Here is a 7,585-nt window from a genome sequence, read left to right as displayed (position 1 = left end):
GCCACTGATGTGGCTCTTTTTTGACCAATATCCTACTAGTTCCCTGGATCTTCACAAAAAAAGTCACTTTTAAATGCTGCTGCCTGCCTTGGTCTCCTTCCCCCAGTGTGCTGTCCGCCCTCGCCAGCCGCTCTCCAATTGCTCCAGGCCTTAGACTCCATCTGAACCTGTCTCTCCATAATGGAAATCACTAGCTCATGTCTTCTCAGATTTAAGAGTCCAGGATGGAATAGGTGGCCTGTATTTTTTGTTTATCACTCCATCAGCCCTGCAGCTGGACGTTGAACTGACCCTTCACTTGATGAATGCCCTGATTATCCTTGCATGAAGATGTTTGCTTTTCATGCTGTGCACAACTGGGTTCATCAGGGGCGGGACGAGCAGGTAGATATAACTAAGGACAGTTTGAAACAAGGGAGAAGAGCCCTCCCCGAATCTGTGTATCACAGACAGGCCGGTGATTGGCATATAGAAGGGCAGGACGGCACAGAGATGAGAGACACAGGTGTTCAGGGCCCTAAGACACTCCGCATAGGATGCGATACTCAGCACTGTTTTGAGGATCATCACATAAGAGAGAAAGATGAGCAGCGAGTCCAACCCCACTGTTAGAACTGTAATAAACAAGCCATAGATGCTGTTCACTCTGATATCCGAACAAGCCAACTTCATGACCTCCTGGTTTACGCAGTAGCAATGGGAGAGGATATTAGACTGACAATATTGGAACCGTTGAAGGAGAAAAGGGATTGGGAGTATAACAGCCACCGCTCTTAGCACACACACCAGTCCCATCTTGCTTATTCTTGGCAGGGTTAAGATGGAAGCATATCTCAGCGGGTTACGGATCGCGATGAAGCGGTCAAAGGCCATCAACAAGAGAACAGAGGATTCAGAGCATATAAGCAAGTGGATGAAGAACAGCTGGGCAAAACAGGCATTGAGGCTGATTTCCCTAGAGTTAAACAAGTATACACTCAGTATTGTCGGCACGGTGGCTATCGATAAGCCAAAGTCTGTGATGGCCAACATGGAAAGGAAAATGTACATGGGCTCATGGAGGCTTGGATCTATTTTTATAATGAACAGAATGACTGAATTTCCTACTATGGAAAAAACATACATTAAACAGAAGACGATAGAGATCCAGAGATGGACATCTTCCTGCCCAGGTATCCCGGTGAGCAGGAACACTGCAGGGTTGTAGTTGGTGTCATTGACAGCTGACATAATGTACTGGGCAGATCCGAGGAGTTCTGAACTTTCCTTCCTATAAGGAAAAAGAAAAGGAGACTAGAAGACATTTAATGAGACATCTTTCTGCTCTCAGTGCAAGTCTAAAGACTTCCAGGAGCTCAGGGAAGATCAGCAAAAACACAGTCTTGGATTTACACAACACATAGGAAGATAGGCATTACCATCGTGCATCAGACCCATAGTCTCTCTAGCCCAGAGGTTCTCAAACTGGGGATCGGGACCCCTCAGGGGGTCAGGAGGTTTTATATGGGCAGGTAGTGAGTTGTCAGCCTCCACCCCTAATCCTGTTATTCATCCAGCATTTATAATGCTTTTCAATAAATAAACAAGTGTTTTTAATTTGTAAGAGGGGGTCCCACTCAGAGGCTGCTGTGGGAAAGGGGTCACCTGTACAACCGTTTGAGAACCACTGATCTAGCCTAGTATGAAGTGGCCTGTTCCGGGTGCTTCAGAGGAAGTGGAAGACGCCCTGCAATAGGGAGCTTTGAAATAACCTGCACCCACTAATTAGACAATTTTTGCAATGCAAATCAGGAAGTTTTACAACCCATTGAAGAGTTTTTGGAACTATCCTCACTATTCTAATTCGATTTTCTGGTTATCTATATAAACATCCAGTCCCTCTTTGAATCCCATTAAACTCTTGGTCTAACTGATATCTTGTGGCTGGGAGATCCACAACTTACTTGAGCGCTGTGTGATTTTATAATTGTGACTTTCCCACAGACACTCTTTCTGGCCCTCCACTTCTGAGAGTGGTCCATTTTTATCATGAGAAGAGTGTGAACATACAGGAAGTGCATGGATAAAACTGTCATTGTATTTTTCTGTCCTGCACTGAAGCTATTTATAAACGTATTTCATTGTCTCATTATATACACTTTTTTATATTCTCCAGTCCTGAGAGTCCACATTCAGCCACTGCCTCTTTGCAGTACATCAGATACATTCTTAGGCACAAGTTCTTAATTCAATAACATTGACTTGAACAACATTGTTCCTGATTTACATGTGTAAATTCGATAAGAACCAGGCTCTGTTAACTTTTCCTTACCAAATGATCCCAGTGATACACTCTGACCCCCAAAAATCCTTCCAAGAGAAGCTGAAGTTCTTTGCCTGGCCTATGTTGACTGAATCCAGAAAGTTCAATCATCCTACAAGCTTCTCTTCATCCTCACAGGACCTGCACCCTCTCCACAGGTGATGGTCTGTAGATATTTGGAAAGTTACAAGCTAACACAGACATTTGCTTTATTTGGGCAGATGCTTGGTTAGCGTCACATATGGGTGAACAGTGAAAACATTATGTTTGCATTAATATCTGCTTGAGTGTGTCAGTTTCTTCAGCCATGCTTGTGTAAGTGGTGATGGGAGTCAATTACATACAACCCCTATTGCACTCCCCTTTTCTGCAGCTGAGCTCTACTCTGCTGAAACAGAGGCCAGGAGTTCTGTTCTCTCATGACTTTACTTTTTGGAAACTCTTGCCCAGGGATTGCAGAGGGATTGTGTTCTTGAACCTGAATGTAACCATTAGAAACAGATACTGGTCAGTTACCAGATGGAAGAATCAGCCAACTCTTCACTGAACAATGGGTTAATAGCACAAACCCATTGCACACAGTATGTGGAGCACTTCTGAAATACTTTCTAAAGCAAAAGCCATTAAGCAGTAAAGTTTCCACTGCTCCTTCCTGTAGAGATTCCAACAACCCTGCTGCTGGCTTTCAGTACACAGGCATATCTTGAAAGTTTGAGTTGTAATATTTGTATTAGAATGGAAAAATTTTCTCATAACATTTACACATCTGTACTTTAGTACACAGATGTCCACCAATCATTTCTCCTGTGATCTGCTTTCTGAGATGATTTCTCAGGTTAGAGCGGGATGTAAAATGTAGCATCTATCACTGGGATTTCTTCAGAACCTGAAAAGATTCCAGTGTCTCAGCCCTCAGTCAGTCACTTGTCAGCAAACAAAAATCTAGGAGCTCCTCTGTTCCTGGATTAATAGGTGACTGGTTCTCCTCAAGTTCTGTTCTGTCAGTCTGAAGTCTGTATCTGGAGTAGTAATGGGCACTGGGATTAGTATGTGTATCACTCTGTAGTACATAGTAACTCCAACACCTGTTCTCTAGGTTATTTCCAGCCACATTACACAGCATGTATTGCCAGCTCTAGGAGTCTGTTCAGATGTGGGGCAGCGGTTGCTGAGAGGCTGTTCAGACTGATGTACACAGACACTGCTGGGGAAATATGAAACCTCTCTGACTGCCTGTGCCCCTGTCAGAGTGAGAGGGCTTGGGGTCACAGACATGTATTGACTATTGTTTAAAATACCCTTTTATTCCCCCATATTATGCTTTAGTCCTACTGTTCAAATTAAACAGTATTTTGGTTCACAGCTGGCTGGTCACTCGTCTCATCACTACTCACATGCTCCCAAAGGGAAGACCCACAGGTGTCAAATGCTCTCTGACCTGCTGGATAAGCACAGTTGAATCACTGTGGGCTGTAGCCCAGAGCTCAGTCTGAGGTTGGGAGAATGGCAGGATTCCACCCCAGAAATGGGCAGGGTATGAGGCCTGGTGTCTTTCACTCAGAGACCAGAGAGGGAGCAGAGATGCAGGTAGCCCCATAACTGTGAAGGATACCTACTGTGTAGAAGTGCTGGAGCCTTCAGCCAGTCAGGAAATAGAAATATGCCGCATCAGACCTGTTACCACAGAGCAACACAGCTCTGAATTCCTATATTCACAATCGAGCCAGAGAATAAAACCTTTGAAAATGCATTTGCTGATTAAATTTCCATGAGCAAATACACCTGAGGTGACTTGGGAACTAGTCACTGAAATTCCGTGGCATCTTCTCTTGCTCAGCCCCTGACAGGATCGGGCCTAGAGCACATGGCACCTCTAGAAATGGGACCCCTTGAGAAATCCTGACTTGGGGCATCGGGGTTTTCACACTTTGAACTTGCTTTGAATCTCAGATTTCTGTGTAGCTTTAATAACCCACAGTGGAGCATGGGCACAGGTAGGGGAAAGGGTCCCAAGCTACCTACTGCTGCCTGCCCTAAAGCCACTATCGCTGTGTCACCCTGACAGCCCAGCTGAGTCCCCTGCTGCTGCACAGAATATCTGCAAATGGAAACAACTTGTAGCCTTTCCCCTTCACTTCACATTTTAAAGATTGTGAATCCTGCTAACTTACCCAATTCCTGCTAGCAGAGGAACCGCTGACACCAGAGGTCTTCACCCTGAAGGACAGGGAGTCACTGAAGAGGTTGCACAGGCAGCAGGCAGTATCTGTTCAGACAGGGAGGCAAGTGTCTTTATGAAGCATGTCTGCACGTTCCCTGGGGGGCCACTTGGCCACCAGGGAACCTCAGCTGCTTGGCTTAGTGTGCATCAGCTCTAACCCTTGTCACATCCAATGGCAAACTGCAGGAGGGCAAATCACAGGGGGTGCCTGGTGATCCTACCCACCTGGACTGCAGCACCAGCCCTGCTGTAGGCTCTGTTCCTCGAATCTGGGCTTGTCATCACTAAGGCTCCGTGTTTGTGCCAGCAACTGGGATTTTATTAGGATTCTCATACTATTTCCTCTCTTTCTTAGAGCCCCAACTTCTGGAATCTAGACACTGTGCAGGAATCTCAGCTTTCACTTTTCCAAAGAATTTAAAAAAAAATAGTTGCAGAAAAGCTAGAAACCCTGAATCAATTGCACCCCAGAAGTCTGAGAAACCAATGACACATGAAAACGAACCCCACATTACTGTATATTTATATCCCATTATTTTTAATCCAATTGCATTGGTTTTTGGAGGTGTGGCTCATGCTTGTTGAATGAGGCTTGGTGATATTGTAACTCAGACCGCTGTGACAGATTGTCTAGATGCTGGTAGAGTGGGTATTTGATTTTGGAAGGATACCAGAAATTCCAAACAGATTTCTTGTCATGTTCTGAAGGGGGAGATGTACTGGGTGGAGGAGGCTGCCCAGAGATGGGAAGGCTGGTTAAAGCAGCTGATGGGCACAATATCCCAGCCATAGACTGGGCAGGAGGTTTTGACCTTTCCATACGCAGAGTGCAGCCAGATGAAAAGCCTCTAATTTCTCTTGGGTATCCAGGCAGCTGCAACTAGGAAGCATCCTTGTAACTGAGCAATCACAGAAAAATGACCAGGGTTCTTCGAAATCTTACCCCAAAAAAATGGGTGAAAAGAAAACATTTCACCTTGGGTCAAGACATTTTGTGTGGGTGTTGGGGGGGGAGACTCTCTTTGCCAGTCCAGATTTAGTGCAAACCATGAGCCTCTATCACCTGTGCTACGGAATCACACCCCTAGGTGGCCGCAGTAATGACCTCTCTGCCTCCCACACTGAGCAACCCCTGGAGGTCTGCTAGGGTGGCTACACCAGCTCCGTAACAGAGGGATCCCTGGAAAAGGCTTTTCTGCAGCAGCCCCTCCATCAGTGTAACACTTTATGGCCATATTGGGTCAGACCAATGGTCCATCTACCCCTGTGTCCTGTCCTCTGACAGTGACCGGTGCAGACTCTTCAAGGGGAAAGAACAATTATCTACTGATCCATCCCCTGTCATCTGCTCCCAGCTTCTCTCAGTCAGAGGTTTAGAGACACCCAGAGCATGGGGTTGTGTCCCCTGAGCCTCTTGGCAAATAGCTATTGATGGACCTATCCTCCATCAACGTATCTAATTCTTTTTCGGACCCAGTCATACTTTTATATATGAATGCACACACAGGGAAGCAAGGCCAATTCCTGGTGAGCCCAGATACAAAATCCTTGGATCTTAAAGCAGGGAAAAATCAATCAGGTTCTTAAAAGAAGACTTTAAATTAAAGAGAAAGGGTGAAAGGAATACCTCTGTGAGATTAGAAAGCAAGATGATCTCACAGACAACAGATTCAAAACACAGAGTATGTCCCTCTGGGAAAAACCTTAATGTTACACAAAAACCCAATTTGATTCTCCCTCTATGTTTGCAAAAGAAATGACAAAGAGAAAAATAAAGAAATTTTCCATATTCTTGTCTAAATACTCAAAATTTAAATAAGGGTTAGATGGTTGTTTTGGGGGTCTTTGATGCTGGCAAAAGCACAGACAGAACAGCCAAAGGAGTGTTTTCCCCTGTCCCAACTTTACAAGTATCTCGTTCTCTTATTGATCCTTCTGGTCTGATGTCAGGTAGGTTTTGTGAACTTCTTAATCCTTTACAGGTAAAAGAGGAATTAACCCTTAACTGTCTGTTTATGATAACACTCAACTGTATACAAGTGCAAAATTAGTGTTTGCACTATTCACCCTTTTGTGACTTCAACCCTTCCCTTACCCATCTGAAGTAATTGTCTGTGTGAGCTCGTATCTTACCAGATACCTACAGACCCTTGCATGGGGATAGGATGCAGGTCCTGTGAGGATGAAGAGACACCTATAGGATGATCAAACTCTCTGGATTCAGCCAATGCTGGGCAGATAAACCACTTCTCTTCTCTTGGAGGGATTCTCGGGGGTAAGAGTGTAACAGCAGGAGCATTTGATAAGGGTAAATTAACAGAGCCAGGTTCTGATCAAATTTACACATGTAAACCTGGAGTGACAGCTGTGACAGGGTCAGACCAGATGGTTACAGAAGAGTGATAGAAGGCAGGTATATTAGTCCCAAATTAAGTAGGTCCCTTTTCCCTGGGTAAGGTAACAGGGGAAGTTCCAGAATAAGCAGGAACTTGCTGGAACTAATTAAGGCAGGCAGACTAATTATGACATCTGGAGCCAATGAAGAATGAAGAAGCACCTAGAATCAATTAGGACAGTCTGGCTAATCAGGGCAGCTGTGTTTAAAAAGGACCTCACCTCAGCCAGAGAGGTGTGTGCAAGGATCTGGGAGCCAGAAGCACTAGGAGCTGAGAGTGGGAAGACAAACTGCCAGAGGACTAAGGAGTACGAGAGCTGACCTCTGTAAGGTCAGTCAGGGGCATCTGGGCAGACATGGGTGCTCCTGGCAGACCTTGGTGACATAAATGACAGTGACTCCAGGATATTCTCTTTTCAAGTTTCATCTCCTGGAGATTTAGTCCTGCCTGCAGTCATACTGCACTGTCTTCAAGTGAGGAGCCAGGAGAGGATGGCTAGCAGTGGTACTGCACCGTCTTCTGGAGAGCACCCAGGAGACAATGATGGCTAGCAGTTATACTGCGATGTCTGCTGCCAGCTTAAGATGTATAAGAGAGATAGAATGGATCAAAACAAAAGACCAGATTTTTCTTTTGTATTCATTTGCTCCCCCTCCCTCCCACTCT

The 7,585-nt window shown here is 45.2% G+C and overlaps 1 pseudogene; it reads right to left on the bottom strand.

Moving 5' to 3' along the window:
• Positions 1-294: 294 nt before the first annotated feature.
• LOC115643645 lies at positions 295-2,432 on the bottom strand (annotated as a pseudogene).
• Between the last annotated feature and the right edge of the window lie 5,153 nt (positions 2,433-7,585).

The sequence above is a fragment of the Gopherus evgoodei genome, unplaced genomic scaffold (genome assembly GCF_007399415.2).
Source record: "Gopherus evgoodei ecotype Sinaloan lineage unplaced genomic scaffold, rGopEvg1_v1.p scaffold_65_arrow_ctg1, whole genome shotgun sequence".
In the NCBI taxonomy this organism is placed as follows: Eukaryota; Metazoa; Chordata; order Testudines; family Testudinidae; genus Gopherus; species Gopherus evgoodei.
This window is presented reverse-complemented; position numbering and strand designations above follow the sequence as displayed.